General features: G+C 38.9%; 1 protein-coding gene and 1 pseudogene across 1 annotated transcript in view; one reads left to right on the plus strand and one right to left on the minus strand.

The window, feature by feature from the left end:
• Nucleotides 1-19,959, plus strand: part of HOOK3 (hook microtubule tethering protein 3) — a 134,333-nt gene that overhangs the window by 14,275 nt on the left and 100,099 nt on the right. The gene's annotated exons all lie outside the window — the stretch shown is intronic.
• On the minus strand, nt 9,861-13,565 carry LOC119516954 (annotated as a pseudogene).

Consider the following 19,959-nt stretch of genomic DNA (forward strand, 5'->3'; position numbering starts at 1 on the left):
TTTAGTAGAGATTTTATATTTTTCTGTCTGTCTTTAAGTCATTTTCTACTTTTTTACTTGCCTTCCAGCTTTCCAAATTTTGTTGCTCTTCTCTCTCATTCCTTTGTGTAGGTTCATGCCTCCCATCTCTTTTTTTTTTTTTTTAACAGCTTAAATGAGATTAAATTCAAATACAATATATTTTTTAAAGTGTATAGTTTGATAAATTTTGACATTATATATACCTGAAACCATTATCTCAATCAAGATATTAAACATATCCATCACTTCAAAAAGTTTCCTTATCCCCTTTGTAATCTCTTCTGTCCTGCTACCCTCCCAGCCCCCATCCCCAGGCAACCACTGATTTACTTTCTGTCATTATGATTAATTTGCATTTTCTAGAATTTTATATAAATGGACTCAAACAGTATGTTTTCTTTTGGAGGGGTGGAGGTCTGGCTTCTTTCACTCAGCATAATTATTTTGTGATTCTTCCATGTTGTTGCCTGTATTAATAGTTCATTCCTTTTCGTTGCTCGTAGTATTCCATTGTATGGATATACCATGATTTATTTATCCATTCATCTGTTGGTGAACATCTGGGTTATTGCCAGTTTGGGGCTATTGCAAATAAAGCTGCTATGAACATTTGTGTACATGTCCTTGTATGGGCATATGCTTTCATTTCCCTTGCATAAATTCCTAGGACTAGAATGGCTGAGTCATATGGTAGGTGTATATTTGATATTTAAGAAACTGCCAAACTGTTTCCAAAGTGGGTGTACCATTTATATTCCCACCAGCTGTTTATCAGAATTCTCATTGCTCTGAATCTTCACCAGCACTTCATAAGGTCAATCTTTTTAACTTTAGCCATTCTAGTGGCTGTGTGGTGGTTTTAATTCATTGTGGTTTTAATTTGCATTTCTTGAATGATTAATGATGAGCATCTTTTTATGTGTTTATTTACCATCTGTGTATTTTCTTTGATTAAGTATCTGTTCAGATCTTTTACCTGTTTTTTAACAGGTTGTTTGTCTTATTAGTGAGTTTAGAGTTCTTTGTATATTCTAAATACAAGTCCTTTGTCAGATACATATTTTAAAATATTTTATGCTAATCTGTGCCTTGCTAGTGCTGCTGTAACAAAGTACCACAAACCGGATGACTTAAAACAACAGAAATTGAGACTGGTGAGCTGTATGTTTTAGTTACTCCTCCAGGAAAGTAGGTAAAAAGCCAGGAACTGCGTGGACTGGACACCACAGAGCAATCTGTCTTTGGGCATACTTCATACAACACTCATGAAAACGTGGAACTGCTGAGATCAGCGAAATCTGTAAGTTTTTGCGGCCAGGGGACCCGCGCCCCTCCCTGCCAGGCTCAGTCCCGGGGGAGGAGGGGCTGTCAGCTCCAGGAAGGAGAAGGGAGAATTGCAGTGGCTGCTCTTACCGGAAACTCATTCTACTGATTCAAACTCCAACCATAGATAGACTGAGGCCAGACACCAGAGACTCTGAGAGCAGCCAGCCCAGCAGAGAGGAGACAGGCATAGAAAAAAAACAACACGAAAAACTCCAAAATAAAAGCAGAGGATTTTTGGAGTTCTGGTGAACACAGAAAGGGGAAGGGCGGAGATCAGGCCTTGAGGCGCATATGCAAATCCCGAAGCAAGGCTGATCTCTCTGCCCTGGGCACTTTTCCTTAATGGCCCTGGTTGCTTTGTCTATTAGCATTTCAATAACCCATTAGATCTCTGAGGAGGGCCGTTTTTTTTTTTTGTTTTTTTTTGTTTTTTTTTTTTTAAATCCTTTTTGCTTTTTCTAAAACAATTACTCTAAGAAGCTCAATACAGAAAGCTTCAAAGAATTGAAATTTGGGCACGTCAAGTCAAGAGCAGAACTAAGAGAGCTCTGAGACAAAAGGCAATAATCCAGTGGCTGAGAAAATTCACTAAACAACACAACTTCCCAAGAAAAGGGGGGTGTCCGCTCACAGCCACCATCCTGGTGGACAGGAAACACTCCTGCCCATCGCCAGCCCCATAGCCCAGAGCTGCCCCAGACAACCCAGTGTGACTGAAGTGCTTCAAATAACAGGCACACACCACAAAACTGGGCGTGGACATTAGCCTTCCCTGCAACCTCAGCTGAATGTCCCAGAGCTGGGAAGGGGGAGCAGTGTGAATTAACAGAGCCCCATTCAGCCATCATTTGAGCAGACTGGGAGCCTCCCAACACAGCCCAGCAGCCCAGAACTGCCCTGGGGGGACGGCACTCACCTGCGACATAGCACAGTCATCCCTCAACAGAGGACCCGGGGTGCACAGCCTGGAAGAGGGGCCCACTTGCAAGTCTCAGGAGCCATACGCCAATACCAAAGACTTGTGGGTCAGTGGCAGAGACAAACTGTGGCAGGACTGAACTGAAGGATTAGACTATTGCAGTAGCTTTAAAACTCTAGGATCATCAGGGAGATTTGATTGTTAGGGCCACCCCCCCTCCCCGACTGCCCAGAAACACGCCCCACATACAGGGCAGGCAACACCAACTACACACGCAAGCTTGGGACCCCAATTGGGCCCCACAAGACTCACTCCCCCACTCACCAAAAAGGCTAAGCAGGGGAGATCTGGCTTGTGGAGAACAGGTGGCTCGTGGACGCCACCTGCTGGTTAGTTAGAGAAAGTGTACTCCACGAAGCTGTAGATCTGATAAATTAGAGATAAGGACTTCAACTGGTCTACAAACCCTAAAAGAACCCTGTCAAGGTCAGCAAATGCCACGAGGCCAAAAACAAACAGAAAATTATAAAGCATATGAAAAAACCAGACGATATGGATAACCCAAGCCCAAGCACCCAAATCAAAAGACCAGAAGAGACACACCTAGAGCAGCTACTCAAAGAACTAAAGATGAACAATGAGACCCTAGTACGGGATATGAAGGAAATCAAGAAGACCCTAGAAGAGCATAAAGAAGACATTGCAAGACTAAATAAAAAAATGGATGATCTTATGGAAATTAAAGAAACTGTTGACCAAATTAAAAAGATTCTGGACACTCATAGTACAAGACTAGAGGAAGTTGAACAACGAATCAGTGACCTGGAAGATGACAGAATGGAAAATGAAAACATAAAAGAAAGAATGGGGAAAAAAAATTGAAAAACTCGAAATGGACCTCAGGGATATGATAGATAATATGAAACGTCCGAATATAAGACTCATTGGTGTCCCAGAAGGGGAAGAAAAGGGTAAAGGTCTAGGAAGAGTATTCAAAGAAATTGTTGGGGAAAACTTCCCAAATCTTCTAAACAACATAAATACACAAATCATAAATGCTCAGCGAACTCCAAATAGAATAAATCCAAAAAAACCCACTCCGAGACATATACTGATCACACTGTCAAACATAGAAGAGAAGGAGCAAGTTCTGAAAGCAGCAAGAGAAAAGCAATTCACCACATACAAAGGAAACAGCATAAGACTAAGTAGTGACTACTCAGCAGCCACCATGGAGGCGAGAAGGCAGTGGCACGATATATTTAAAATTCTGAGTGAGAGGAATTTCCAGCCAAGAATACTTTATCCAGCAAAGCTCTCCTTCAAATTTGAGGGAGAGCTTAAATTTTTCACAGACAAAGAAATGCTGAGAGAATTTGCTAACAAGAGACCTGCCCTACTGGAGATACTAAAGGGAGCCCTACAGACAGAGAAACAAAGACAGGACAGAGAGACTTGGAGAAAGGTTCAGTACTAAAGAGATTCGGTATGGGTACAATAAAGGATATTAATAGAGAGAGGGAAAAATATGGCAAACATAATCCAAAGGATAAGATGGCCGATTCAAGAAATGCCTTCACGGTTTTAACGTTGAATGTAAATGGATTAAACTCCCCAATTAAAAGATATAGATTCGCAGAATGGATCAAAAAAAATGAACCATCAATATGTTGCATACAAGAGACTCATCTCAGACACAGGGACACAAAGAAACTGAAAGTGAAAGGATGGAAAAAAATATTTCATGCAAGCTACAGCCAAAAGAAAGCAGGTGTAGCAATATTAATCTCAGATAAAATAGACTTCAAATGCAGGGATGTTTTGAGAGACAAAGAAGGCCACTACATACTAATAAAAGGGGCAATTCAGCAAGAAGAAATAACAATCGTAAATGTCTATGCACCCAATCAAGGTGCCACAAAATACATGAGAGAAACATTGGCAAAACTAAAGGAAGCAATTGATGTTTCCACAATAATTGTGGGAGACTTCAACACATCACTCTCTCCTATAGATAGATCAACCAGACAGAAGACCAATAAGGAAATTGAAAACCTAAACAATCTGATAAATGAATTAGATTTAACAGACATCTACAGGACATTACATCCCAAATCACCAGGATACACATACTTTTCTAGTGCTCACGGAACTTTCTCCAGAATAGATCATATGCTGGGACATAAAACAAGCCTCAATAAATTTAAAAAGATTGAAATTATTCAAAGCACATTCTCTGACCACAATGGAATACAATTAGAAGTCAATAACCATCAGAGACTTAGAAAATTCACAAATACCTGGAGGTTAAACAACACACTCCTAAACAATCAGTGGGTTAAAGAAGAAATAGCAAGAGAAATTGCTAAATATATAGAGACGAATGAAAATGAGAACACAACATACCAAAACCTATGGGATGCAGCAAAAGCAGTGCTAAGGGGGAAATTTATAGCACTAAACGCATATATTAAAAAGGAAGAAAGAGCCAAAATCAAAGAACTAATGGATCAACTGAAGAAGCTAGAAAATGAACAGCAAACCAATCCTAAACCAAGTACAAGAAAAGAAATAACAAGGATTAAAGCAGAAATAAATGAAATAGAGAACAAAAAAACAATAGAAAGGATAAATATCACCAAAAGTTGGTTCTTTGAGAAGATCAACAAGATTGACAAGCCCCTAGCTAGACTGACAAAATCAAAAAGAGAGAAGACCCATATAAACAAAATAATGAATGAAAAAGGTGACATAACTGCAGATCCTGAAGAAATTAAAAAAATTATAAGAGGATATTATGAACAACTGTATGGCAACAAACTGGATAATGTAGAAGAAATGGACAATTTCCTGGAAACATATGAACAACCTAGACTGACCAGAGAAGAAATAGAAGACCTCAACCAACCCATCACAAGCAAAGAGATCCAATCAGTCATCAAAAATCTTCCCACAAATAAATGCCCAGGGCCAGATGGCTTCACAGGGGAATTCTACCAAACTTTCCAGAAAGAACTGACACCAATCTTACTCAAACTCTTTCAAAACATTGAAAAAAATGGAACACTACCTAATTCATTTTATGAAGCTAACATCAATCTAATACCAAAACCAGGCAAAGATGCTACAAAAAAGGAAAACTACCGGCCAATCTCCCTAATGAATATAGATGCAAAAATCCTCAACAAAATACTTGCAAATCGAATCCAAAGACACATTAAAAAAAATCATACACCATGACCAAGTGGGGTTCATTCCAGGCATGCAAGGATGGTTCAACATAAGAAAAACAATCAATGTATTACAACACATTAAAAACTCGAAAGGGAAAAATCAATTGATCATCTCAATAGATGCTGAAAAAGCATTTGACAAAATCCAACATCCGTTTTTGATAAAAACACTTTAAAAGGTAGGAATTGAAGGAAACTTCCTCAACATGATAAAGAGCATATATGAAAAACCCACAGCCAGCATAGTACTCAATGGTGAGAGACTGAAAGCCTTCCCTCTAAGATCAGGAACAAGACAAGGATGCCCGCTGTCACCACTGTTATTCAACATTGTGCTGGAAGTGCTAGCCAGGGCAATCCGGCAAGACAAAGAAATAAAAGGCATCCAAATTGGAAAAGAAGAAGTAAAACTGTCATTGTTTGCAGATGATATGATCTTATATCTAGAAAACCCTGAGAAATCAACGATACACCTACTAGAGCTAATAAACAAATTTAGCAAAGTAGCGGGATACAAGGTTAATGCACATAAGTCAGTAATGTTTCTATATGCTAGAAATGAACAAACTGAAGAGACACTCAAGAAAAAGATACCATTTTCAATAGCAACTAAAAAAATCAAGTACCTAGGAATAAACTTAACCAAAGATGTAAAAGACCTATACAAAGAAAACTACATAACTCTACTAAAAGAAATAGAAGGGGACCTTAAAAGATGGAAAAATATTCCATGTTCATGGATAGGAAGGCTAAATGTCATTAAGATGTCAATTCTACCCAAACTCATCTACAGATTCAATGCAATCCCAATCAAAATTCCAACAACCTACTTTGCAGACTTGGAAAAGCTAGTTATCAAATTTATTTGGAAAGGGAAGATGCCTCGAATTGCTAAAGACACTTTAAAAAAGAAAAACGAAGTGGGAGGACTTACACTCCCTGACTTTGAAGCTTATTATAAAGCCACAGTTGCCAAAACAGCATGGTACTGGCACAAAGATAGACATATAGATCAATGGAATCGAATTGAGAATTCAGAGATAGACCCTCAGATCTATGGCCGACTGATCTTTGATAAGGCCCCCAAAGTCACCGAACTGAGCCATAATGGTCTTTTCAACAAATGGGGCTGGGAGAGTTGGATATCCATATCCAAAAGAATGAAAGAGGACCCCTACCTCACCCCCTACACAAAAATTAACTCAAAATGGACCAAAGATCTCAATATAAAAGAAAGTACCATTAAACTCCTAGAAGATAATGTAGGAAAACATCTTCAAGACCTTGTATTAGGAGGCCACTTCCTAGACTTTACACCCAAAGCACAAGCAACAAAAGAGAAAATAGATAAATGGGAACTCCTCAAGCTTAGAAGTTTCTGCACCTCAAAGGAATTTCTCAAAAAGGTAAAGAGGCAGCCAACTCAATGGGAAAAAATTTTTGGAAACCATGTATCTGACAAAAGACTGATATCTTGCATATACAAAGAAATCCTACAACTCAATGACAATAGTACAGACAGCCCAATTATAAAATGGGCAAAAGATATGAAAAGACAGTTCTCTGAAGAGGAAATACAAATGGCCAAGAAACACATGAAAAAATGTTCAGCTTCACTAGCTATTAGAGAGATGCAAATTAAGACCACAATGAGATACTATCTAACACCGGTTAGAATGGCTGCCATTAAACAAACAGGAAACTACAAATGCTGGAGGGGATGTGGAGAAATTGGAACTCTTATTCATTGTTGGTGGGACTGCGTAATGGTTCAGCCACTCTGGAAGTCAGTCTGGCAGTTCCTTAGAAAACTAGATATAGAGCTACCATTCGATCCAGCGATTGCACTTCTCGGGATATACCCGGAAGATCGGAAAGCAGTGACACGAACAGATATCTGCACACCAATGTTCATAGCAGCATTATTCACAATTGCCAAGAGATGGAAACAACCCAAATGTCCATCAACAGATGAGTGGATAAATAAAATGTGGTATATACACACGATGGAATACTACGCGGCAGTAAGAAGGAACGATCTGGTGAAACATATGACAACATGGATGAACCTTGAAGACATAATGCTGAGCGAAATAAGCCAGGCACAAAAAGAGAAATATTATATGCTACCACTAATGTGAACTTTGAAAAATGTAAAACAAATGGTTTATAATGTAGAATGTAGGGGAACTAGCAGTAGAGAGCAATTAAGGAAGGGGGAACAATAATCCAAGAAGAACAGATAAGCTATTTAACGTTATGGGGATGCCCAGAAATGACTATGGTCTGTTAATTTCTGATGGATGTAGTAGGAACAAGTTCACTGAAATGTTGCTATAGTATGTAACTTTCTTGGGGTAAAGTAGGAGCATGTTGGAAGTTAAGCAGTTGTCTTAGGTTGGTTGTCTTTTTCTTGCTCCCTTGCTATGGTCTCTTTGAAATGTTCTTTTATTGTATGTTTGTTTTCTTTTTAACTTTTTTTTTCATACAGTTGATTTGAAAAAAGAAGGGAAAGTTAAAAAAAAAAAAAAAGAAAAAAGACAAACAAGGAAAAAAAAAAAAAACGATGTAGTGCCCCCTTGAGGAGCCTGTGGAGAATGCAGGGGTATTCGCCTACCCCACCTCCATGGTTGCTAACATGACCACAGACATAGGGGACTGGTGGTTTGATGGGTTGAGCCCTCTGCCATAGGTTTTGCCCTTGGGAGGACGGTTGCTGCAGAGGAGAGGGTAGGCCTCCCTGTATTTGTGCCTAAGAGTCTCCTCCTGAATGCCTCTTTGTTGCTCAGATGTGGCCCTCTCTCTCTGGCTAAGCCAACTTGAAAGGTGAAATCACTGCCCTCCCCCCTACGTGGGATCAGACACCCAGGGAAGTGAATCTCCCTGGCAACGTGGAATATGACTCCCGGGGAGGAATGTAGACCCGGCATCGTGGGACGGAGAACATCTTCTTGACCAAAAGGGGGATGTGAAAGGAAATGAAATAAGTTTCAGTGGCAGAGAGATTCCAAAACGAGCCGAGAGATCACTCTGGTGGGCACTCTTACGCACACTTTAGACAACCTTTTTTAGGTTCTAAAGAATTGGGGTAGCTAGTGGTGGATACCTGAAACTATTAAACTACAACCCAGAACCCATGAATCTCGAAGACAGTTGTATAAAAATGTAGCTTATGAGGGGTGACAGTGGGATTGGGAATGCCATAAGGACCAAACTCCACTTTGTCTAGTTTATGGATCGATGTGTAGAAAAGTAGGGGAAGCAAACAAACAGACAAAGGTACCTAGTGTTCTTTTTTACTTCAATTGCTCTTTTTCACTCTAATTATTATTCTTGTTATTTTTGTGTGTGTGCTAATGAAGGTGTCAGGGATTGATTTAGGTGATGAATGTACAACTATGTAATGGTACTGTAAACAATCGAAAGTACAATTTGTTTTGTATGACTGCGTGGTATGTGAATATATCTCAATAAAATGATGATTAAAAAAAAAAAAAAAAAAACAACAGAAATTATTGTCTCACAGCTCTGGAAACTAGAAGTCTGAAATCTGTAGGGGAGAATCCTTCCTTGCTTCTTTCTAGCTTCTGATGGTTTGGTGGCAGTGCTTCGGTTTCAATCTCTGCTTCAGAAGGTGCATGATGTTCTACCCTGATCCTCTCAATCTGTGTCCTATTTTCTCCTTTTTATAAGGACACTAGTCGTATTCAATCAGGGCCCACCCTAATCTAGTTTGGCCTCATCTTAACTAATAACATCTTCACAGACCCTATTTTTATAAGATTACATTCACAGGACTGGCATTAGGACTTGAATTTATCTTTACTTTTGCTATTGTAAAATAAAAAAATATATATATGAAGTAGAAATTGGTTTTAGTAACATTAGTAGAGAATACATTCTAAAAACTGGAGGTTATTGGATGTGAAATTCTGGCAGCCATTTAATAGAAGAGTTCCAGATGGTTAGGTGGAGGCCAGCACCTCATGAGAATGAAAGCCTTCTCTGTGGTAAATTTTGGATGATACCTGGAGAAATCTATGCAGTGCAGAAACCAAGTTGAATTGTTTTCACAAATGTTGTAAAGTTAAATACAGTAAAAGGTTTTTTCTACATGCACTTCAGTTTCACAGCATAAGTGGCCTAGACTACCTAAACACAAAAGAGAACATTCATTCAAGATATCTAACTCCCTGGTATAATGCATACAATTCAAAATGATTATGCTATGATTACGACTAGGGCTTCCTGCAAGTCCAAGACTGTGGTTATGGAAAGCCTGGCCCCTGGTGTCAATATCTAGAAAGCAGTAGCCACCTTCTTCTATATGTGCTTTTTGCTTTTTTCTTCATTTTTCTTAATCACCTCTTCTCTTGTTACTGCTTCTTAGCAAAACTGGTAAAAACAAAGTTGTAATCATTGACCATGGCTCTCTGCAATCAAGATGTTTAGAACCTTCCATCTTCTGGATGAAGAAAGCACTGTGCTACATTTAGAACTCTGATTTATAAACAGGGTGGTCACAGATTTTCCTGGCTTGAAGACTTCGACAACTTTCCAGATCAGGGAGGGTATCACAGAGGTCTGAATTAAGTTTGTTTCAAAGCTTATATAAGAAAATTCTGATTATGGAGTGATATGAATAGTCTAGTAAATTCCATCTGATCTCATTCCATTCATTGAAGACTCACAAGGATTGAACAGTGTGACATCAATGACAGAGCCTGGTATCATGTCACAAATTCCACTCTCACACGGGATGTCCTTTGCCATAAGACCATTCTTTCATGTTGAACCTGGTCCATAACTGCTGGGCCAGGCCCACTCATCAGAATTTCTGAGGTTTAACTGGATTGCTTGATTACATGTAGACTGTCTGGAAAATTCCAAGCAACAGTCAGAATTCATACCTTCCATACAATGTGCTGCTTCATTTGGGAAAATTGTATTAAGAAATTCTGTTCCTTCCTGGAAATTACCCTTAGTGAGAAGGCATCTTGAAATTCTTATGGGAATAAAAGAAGCTTTGAATTGTAGTCAAACTCACTGTAATCCCTAGCAAGCCTCAAGAGGGGCACCAGTGCTTTTAGTAAGAGGCGATACCACATGTCTTCAAAACGAAACATCTCTTGGAGACAAACATGCTACTCTCACTGAGTACATAAGCTTTCTGCTTGTCACTTTTTGTCACACTTATGCTTGAACATGGCACATCCTTCGAAGTGTTTCCCACTCAGATCTTGGGGTGGTGCAAAGATCTCCAGATCCTTGGTTTGTGTTGGGGTGCTACTGAGAGAATCAGACCTCCAGCAGTTTTTTGGGCTCTCTGAAAAACTGTGCAGCTTCTATCACTCTGAGAGTAGTGAACAACCACAGAAAAGCAACTAAATTCTCTTTTCCCGCTACTGCCACTGCCGCTGCAGATTATTTCAGCTGCATTATTAAAGTTCAGGTTCCTTTTTTTGGCTATAGTTTTATATTAACTTTTTAAAAAAAGGAGTTAATAAAATTTTCCCAGCTTTTTTTCTGAGTGAAAGTTGAATGTGAGTCTGTTTGAAATACAGTTCAGTGAGTCTCTTGTAGTCTAGTTTACCCATTATAGAGTAGAGTGAGTGGTAGCAGATGCTGCCTGCCATACTGCGTAAGCCTGAACATGTCTTTTTGTGGACACAACTCTACCAGTAACATTAGCTTTCCTTTTCATTTTCTTAGTAGTGTCTTTTACAGAACAGAAAGTTTTGACTTTGAAGCCTGATTTATTTTTATTTTTTATTTTTTAGTTCATACTTTTTTTTTTATGTTGAGTAATCTTTACCAAATCCAGGGTTACTAAGATTTTCTCCTGTGTTTTCTTCCAAAAACTATATTTTCAGTGCTTACATTTAAGTGTATGATGCATTTTGAGTTACCTTTTGCATATAATGTGAGGTTAAGAGTCAAGATTTTATTTATTTCTTTATTGGCCTATGATTGTTTTTCCAGCAGTATCTGTTGAAAAGATTCCTTTCCCCCATTTCCAGGACCTTAGGTTATGCTGAACTGCCTAATTACTTGACAGACATTCTTAGATGATTAGATTCTTGTTTTCATTTATAGATTTCCTAATTTATCAGTCACTGTAAACTCTGTCAAAGGTCAGTTCTATCCTTTTACATCTGTACATCAACAAATACAAAATTAAAAAAATATTAACTCATGTTTATAGAATTTTCTTTCCTATTTTCAACTTCATGGCTTGAAAAAAATGTTTACAAAGTAGCACCTACTTTAGAGAGTATAGCCTGTTTTTTATAAGACAGCAAGAACTTGAATTGACTGTTTATAGTGTAAAACCTGTCATCTTGGTGAACCTAGGTGTATGTGCCTAAAAACAATCAATGCTTATTCCTGATCTGTCTTGGATTCCCTTTACCTTCTTGCTCTTAAAGAAATCTGGGCCTCCCCTAACAACATTCCTTCTCCTGCAGGCTTCTCAAGTGAAGACTGTTTTTTTGCTCATAGCCTTCATATAACACTTAGCCCAGAGGTGGCAAGCCTCAGTGCAGCTTCCAGAATGTTCTCCATCATCTTCTCTAACGCCTCCCAGTTTTTCATCTTAGCCCTCGTTGTTGACATCCCCTCGCATTTCTCAACAATTTTGGATTCACCATCACACTTTCTAACACTATTCTTGTCTAAATTCTTGGTTATTTGAATATGTGCCTAGATGTTCCTTCACATCCTTGCCTCTGTTCCTTAAACTCTTCCTTTCCATTGATCTTGTCTTGTTCCCAAGGTCATACCCTAGACCTTATGATAATCAGTAATATGTAACCCCTCCAGTTCTATGTTCTCCACTGTCTGAACACTACTTCCTATCTTTCCATCTTACTGTCTCTTGTACCAAGACTCCAGTAATCCTTCAGTTCTCTAGTGCCAGTGGAACCTCAGTATTATCTTTCCTTGAAACTATTCTCTCTTCATGTGACTCAACTGAAATTCAATGGTCAATTGTAATCCTCCCTCGTGCACATTTTCAACTCGTTTGCCCCTTCCCTTATTTCTTGATATTTGTTTGGGAAAATCATAACTCTGGTTAAATTTAATGCCCCACCTGTTTTGTGTCTCCAGTATGTAGCTGAGCCTGGCTAGGAAACAAACAAACAAACATGCTGATGGATCTCATTTCAAATTTCTCATGTGGAACCTGAAATGGTCCCTATGGAAGCCCACAGCCATGCTGTGCTTCCCTAGTCCTTTCATTCCCCCACTCTGGTAGATGAATTTTTCACACTTTTCTCTCCTCAAACCTTCAGTACTACTTCCCCTCTCTTTCATTTGATCAACTTACCAGCCAGGATACATTCTATTTCTGAGAAAATTGAAACAGTTAAAAAAGAATTTCCATAAAATACCCTGACTACATTTACCCACCTATCAGCACCTATTGGACTTTGCCTATCTGCCTCTTACTATATATATGAACTATTGTGTGTAAGGGAGTGTTTTCAGATTGGTGAAGCTGCCGGAATGTAATATACCAGAAAAAGGGTTGCTTTTACAATGGGGATTTATTAGCTTACAAATTTACAGTTCTAAGGCTATGAAAAGTCCAAATTAAGGCATTAATAGGATGATACCTTCTCTGAAGAAAGGCTGCCAGCATCTGGGACTTCTCTGTCATGTGGGAAGGCATGTGGCTGGCATCTGCTGGTCCTTCTCTCCTGGGTTTCATTGTTTTCAGCTCTGGCTTCACTGGCTTCCTCTCTCAGTTTCTGTGAGTGTGTCCTTGTCTCTCAGCTTCTCTGGGATATCTCTGAGCTTTCTGGTGTTTTTCCTGTGTCTCCTTTATCCTTTTATAAAGGACTGTAGCAAGGGGATTAAGACCCACCCTGGATGAGGTGAGTCACATCTCAGTTGAAATAACCTAATCAAAAGGTCCCACCCGCTATTAATAGGTCTACACTCACAGGGATGAATTAAAAGAACATGGTCTTCTCTGGGATACATAACAGCTCCAAACCACCTCAGGGAGAGAAAGATCCTATCTTAAAGCCAGTACCTGCATCTTGTATGCTGGATCCCATTGCCTCTCACCTACTCAAGATCATCACTTAACCAATATTCCCTTTCTTTCCTGCATCATCAGTTTTTCCTTCTCTACCTGATCATTTCCATCAGCATACAAGCAAGCTAGTATTTCTTCTATCTCTAAAAATACTTCTCTTGATCTCACTTCTTCTGTCACTCACTATTCTGTTTCTCCTAACTTTTTCAGTAAAACTCCCTTAAAGAATAGTCTTTACTATTAGTACCATACTGTCGCTGATTCCTCTCCTCCCAGTCTCTTAAAGGCACTTCAGATTTTTGTCCCCACAATTCAATTAAAGCTGCACTTGAGTCACATCTATTCCTGGGTTGTAATGGTTATCTCCAAATTCTGAGATGCTGAGCTCTTTGTGTGTAAAACCTGGTCAGTTTCTGGAACTTTGGATATCTGTGTGACACCTGAAGCTCAGAGCTAGAGGTCGGCAGTGTTGAATGGCAGTATTGTCTCGTACAGCAACTGTTAAAAAAAAAAAAAACCTGAAAAAGAGTTCAGACTTCAATTAGAGTTGTGAATGAAGAGGACCTGGTTAGGGCTAAGGCAAATCAGGCCAAAGGGTAAAGGACGATACTGACTGTTTTTTTGTTTTTTTTAAATTCAGTTTTATTGAAATATATTCACATACCATACAGTCATCCATGGTATACAATCAGCTGTTCACAGTACGATCATATAGTTATGCATTCATCACCACAATCTATTTTTGAACATTTTCCTTACATCAGAAAGAATCAGAATAAGAATAAAAAATAAAAGTAAAAAACACCCAAATCATCCCCCCCATCCCACTCTATTTGTCATTTAGTTTTTAGCCCCATTTTTCTACTCATCCATCCATACACTAGATAAAGGGAGTGTGATCCACAAGGTTTTCACAATCACACTGTCACTCCTTGTAATCTATATTATTATATAATCATCTTCAGGAGTCCAGAATACTGGGTTGGAGTTTGGTAGTTTCAGGTATTTATGTCTAGCTATTCCAATACATTAAAACCCAAGAGGTGTTATCTATATAGTGCCTAAGAATGTCCACCAGAGTGACCTCTCGACTCCATTTGAAATCTCTCAGCCACTGAAACTATTTCGTCTCATTTTGCATCCTCCTTTTGGTCAAGAAGATGTTCTCAATCCCATGATGCCAGGTCCAGATTCATCCCCAGGAGTCATATCCTGCATTGCCAGGGAGATTTACATCCCTGGGAGTCGGGTCCCACGTAGTGGGGAGGGCAGTGAGTTCACCTGCTGAGGTGGCTCAGTTACAGGGAGAGAGGGCCACATCTGAGCAACAAAGAGGTACTCAGGGAGAGACTCTTAGGCACAATTATATGCAAGCTTAGCCTCTCCTTTGCAATAACAAGCTTCATAAGGGCAAGTCCCATGATCAAGGGCTCGGCACATCAAACCGCCAGTCCCAATGTTTGTGACAACATCAACACCAGTCCAGGTGAGGAAGTCCAACACTTCTGCACCTTCCCCCAGCTCCTCGGGGTGGGGGGTGGGGGGGCTGTAAATATATTTTTTTATTCTCTGCCCAAATTACTTTGGGATGTGTCACTATTTCACTCTAATCTATAGTAACCTACCATATCTCACTTCCTATTCAAAGTTCCATGTAATTGTGGTATTTGGACAAACTGACTCTAGAGTTATACTGTTTAGAAAATACAGATCCTGCACCAAATAGACATCTCTTCCCTTGGCCTCACATGGAAGTTGAAGTTTTAACACAGTCAGTTTCGACCTTTACCCTTTGGCCCAGTTTGCCCTAGTCTTAACCAGATCTGCTTCATTCATATCACTAATTGAAGTCTGGGCTCTTTTTCAGCTTTTTTTTTAACAGTTGCTGTATGCACTAATACTGACATTCATATCTGCTGAGCTCTAGCTCTGAGTTTCAGGTATCTCAGAGATACGCATTGTTCCAGAGACCAATCAGATCATACACTAAGGGATCAGCATCTCAAAGTTTAGAGATAGGCATTACAATTCAGGAATAGAGTTGACTGCTGTAAGAGCTTACAACTAGGGACTATTACAGTAATCATGTCCATGTTAGGCTATGTTCTAGGATTCAATTCTGAGTGTACACATTGTAGTTAGTCCATATTGGTGAGGCATTATAGTGTTTGCCTTTATTTCTGGCATACTTCATTCAAATACTGTGTACAGGATCCATTCACCTCATTGTGTGTCTCACAGCTTCACTCCTTCTGGTAGTTGCTCAATATTCCATTGTATGCATACGCCACAGTTGACCATTCTGTTCCTCAGTCTATGTACCCTTAGGTCACCTCCACCCGTTGCAAATCATGATTAGTGTCTCCATGAACAACAGCTTGCAAACGTCCAGTCATGTCTCTGCTCTCAGATCTTCAAATGACATACCCCATAATGAGGTTGCAGGACCTTATGGTCCCCACATACTTAACTTTTTGTGGAACCACCACACTGACCTTCAGAAAGGCTACACCATTCTGCCTGCTCATCAACAGTAGGTAGGTACATCCCTCTCACCATGTTTTCTCCAACACTTTTACTCCTATATATATTTTTTCCTACAATTTTATAGTTATATTCACATGCCATACATTTATCCACAGTGTACAATCAAGTGTTCATGGTATCATCATAAAGTTTTACATTTATCACCACAGTCAGCACTTGAACATATTGATTACTATAAGAAAAATTGTTTTTTTTTTTTTTTTAGCAATAATAAAAAAGATGATAAAAAGAAAAATAACATGTCATACAATACAATATAATAGTAAGGACAGAAAATAACACCACTACCAAGAATCCCACATTCCTCCTCTATATCCTCCTCTGATATACACTTAGCATTGGCATATTGCCTTTGTTACATTTAATGGAGGTATATTACAATGTTATTGTTGACCATAGACTCCAGTTTGCTATAGTTATGTTTCTCCCCGAATACCATCCCTTTTTCAACACTCTACATGGTGGACATTCATTTGCTCTCCCACATACAAAAACATTTTTATATTTGTATATTTAGTAACAGTCATTGGCCACTCCAGTGTTTGCCAAGTTATACAGTCCCAGTCTTTATCATCTATCTTTACCTCTGGTGTCATACATTCTCCTATCCCACTTCTTTCAGCTTTACTCACAGACATCTTTGTTCGGTGTACTTACAATACTGTGCTACCATCACACAATATTATGCTATCTATTTCTGGATCTATACAATCAATCCTAAACATTCTGTAGACCTTCAGCATCAAATGCCTGGTCTCTGCCCTCTTTCTATCTCCTGGTCGCCTGTGTTGTCAGCTTTTAATTCCCAAAGTTTGTTCATTAATGTCTGTTCATATTAGTGAGACCATACAGAATCTGTCCTTTTGTTTCTGGCTAACTTCACTCAACATAATGTCCTCAAGGTTCATCCACATTATTATATGATCCATGTCTTTGTTCTGTCTTACAGCTGCATAATATTCCATCATGTGTATATATGTTTGTTTATCCACTCATCCTTTGATGGACATTTGGGCTGTTTCCATCTCTTGACAATCGTGAATAATGCTGCAATAAACATCAGTTTACAAATGTCTGTTTGTGTCTTAAGTTTCGGTTCCTCTGAGTATATACCTAACAATGGAATAGCTGGGTCATATGGCAAATCTATATTTAGCATCCTGAGGAACCGCCACACTGTCTTCCAGAGTGGTTGCACCATTCTACATTCCCACCAACAATGAATAAGTGTGCCTCTTTCTCCACATCCTCTCCAGCACTTGTCATTTTCTATTTTTTGAATAATGGCCATTCTGTTAGGTGTGAGATGATATCTCACTGTGGTTTTGATTTTGCATTTCCTTAATAGCCAGTGAAGTTGAGCGTTTTTTCATATGTTGTTGAGCCGTTTGTATTTCCTCTTCATGTCCATGTCTTTTGCCCATTTTTTAATTGGATTTTTTGTCTTTCTGTTATTGAGATGTAGGATTCCTTTTTATATTCGGGATATTAAACCCTTACCTGATATGTGGTTTTCAAATATCATCTCCCATTGTGTAGGTTGCCTTTTTACTTTTCTGACAAAGTCCTTTGATGTACAAAAGTGTTTAATTTTGAGGAGATCCCATTTGTCTATTTGTTCTTTGGTGCTCGCGCCTTGGGTGTGAGGTCTAAGAAACCACCTCCTATCACAAGATCTTTAAGATATTGCCCTACATTTTCTTCTAAGAGTTTTATGGTCTTGGTGCTAATGTTTAGGTCTTTGATCCATTTCGAGCTAATTTTTGTATAAGGTGTGAGATAGGAATCCTCCTTCATTCTTTTGGAAGTGGATATCCAATTCTCCAAACACCATTTATTGAAGAGGCTGCTCTTTCCCAGTTGCTTTGGCTTGACTGCCTTATCAAAGATCAGTTGTCCGTAGATGCAAGGGTCTACTTCTGAACATTCAATTCGATTCCATTGGTCAGTATATCTGTCCTTATGCCAGCACCATGCTGTTTTGAGCACTGTAGCTTTGTAATATGCTTCAAAGTCGGGTAGTATGAGACCTCCTGCTTCGTTCCTCTTTCTCTAGATATTTTTGGCTATTCGGGGCACCTTGCCCTTCCAAATAAATTTGGTTATTGGTTTTTCTATTTCTGTAAGGTAAGTTGTTGGGATTTGAATTGGTATTGCATTGAATCTGTAAATCAGTTTAGGTAAAATTGCCGTCTTAACTATATTCAGTCTTCCAATCCATGAACATGGTATGTTCTTTCATTTTTTCAGGTCTTGTTCAATTTCTTTTGGCAGTTTCTTATAGTTTTCTTTGTAAAGGTCTTTTTTGTCCTTGGTTAAGTTTATTCCTAAATACTTGATTCTTTTGGTTGCTATTGTAAATGGGATTTTTTTCTTGATTTCCTCCTCTTGTTGCACATTACTTGTGTGTAGGAACACTACAGATCTTGTAGCCTGCCACTTTGCTGTATTCATTGACTAGTTCTAGTAGCTTTGCTGTAGATTTTTCTGGATTTCCCACGTATGTAATCATCTGACTGTGTTTTAAAACTTCAACTTCTGTGTGAGACCAAGGGAAAGGACACTTATTTGGTGCAGGATCTATATTTTCTGCAGCACACTAAATAATTTAACTTGCATGGTCAGTTTAATCAAACACCATAATTACATGGAACTTTGAATAGGAAGTGAGATCTGGTAGGTTTGTATAGGTTAGTGTGAAATCCCAAGACATCCCAAAGTAATTTTGGCAGAGAATAAAAATATATTTGCAGGGTCCCCCTGGGGAACTGGGGAAAAATGCAGAAATGTTGGACTTCCCCACCTGGGTTATTACTGGTACTTAGTAGGATGAGCCCTCAATCTTGAAACTTGCCCTTATGAAGCTTGTTACTGCAAAGGGGAGTCTAAGCCTACTTATAATTGTGCCTAAGAGTCTCCCCGAGAGAAACTCTTTGTTGCTCAGATGTGGCCCTCGCTCTCTCTCTCTAAGCCCATGTGGCAGGTGAACTCACTGCCCTTCCTTCTACATGGGGCATGACTCCCAGGGGTGTAAATCTCCCTGGCAATGTGGGATATTACTCCCGGGGATGAACCTGGACCTGGCATTGTGGGATTGAGCAAATCTTTTTGACCAAAAGGGGGAAGTGAGATGAAACAAAATGAAGTTTCAGTGGCTGAGAGATTTCAAACAGAATCGAGAGGTCACTCTGGAGGGCATTCTTATGCACTACATAGATATCCCTCTTTAGTTTTTAGTGTGTTGGAATAGCTAGAAGTAATTACCTGAAACTGTCAAACTGCAACCCAGTAGCCTTGATTCTTTTTTTTTTTAATTTTTTTAAAGCAATTTTATTAAGGTTTATTCACATAACATACAGTCATCCAAAGTGTACCATCAGTTGTTCACAGTATTTCATATAGTTGTGCATTCATCACCACAATCAACCTTTGAACATTTTCATCACTCCAAAAAAAAAAAAATTAAAATTAAAATTAAAATGTAAAAGAACATCCAAAACATCCAATCCCCCTCCTCCTCCCCATTGTTCATTTACTTTTTTTAGTACAGTTTTATTGCGATATATTCACAAACCCTACAGTCATCCACAGTGTACAATCAGTTATTCATAGCACCATCATACAGTTCTGCGTTCATCACCAGAATTAATTTTTGAACCTTTTCCTTGCTCCAAAATAAAAATAAAAGCAAAAAAGTGCACCCAAAACTTTCCATCCCCTCCATCCCACCCTATTCTTCATCTCATTTTTGTCCCCATTTTCCCACTCCTCTATCCGTACACTGGATAAAGGGAGTGTGAGCCACAAGGTTTTCACAATCACACAGTTACACTGTGCAAGCTACATAGTTATACAGTCATCTTCAA

The sequence above is a fragment of the Choloepus didactylus genome, chromosome 20, assembly GCF_015220235.1.
Source record: "Choloepus didactylus isolate mChoDid1 chromosome 20, mChoDid1.pri, whole genome shotgun sequence".
In the NCBI taxonomy this organism is placed as follows: Eukaryota; Metazoa; Chordata; class Mammalia; order Pilosa; family Megalonychidae; genus Choloepus; species Choloepus didactylus.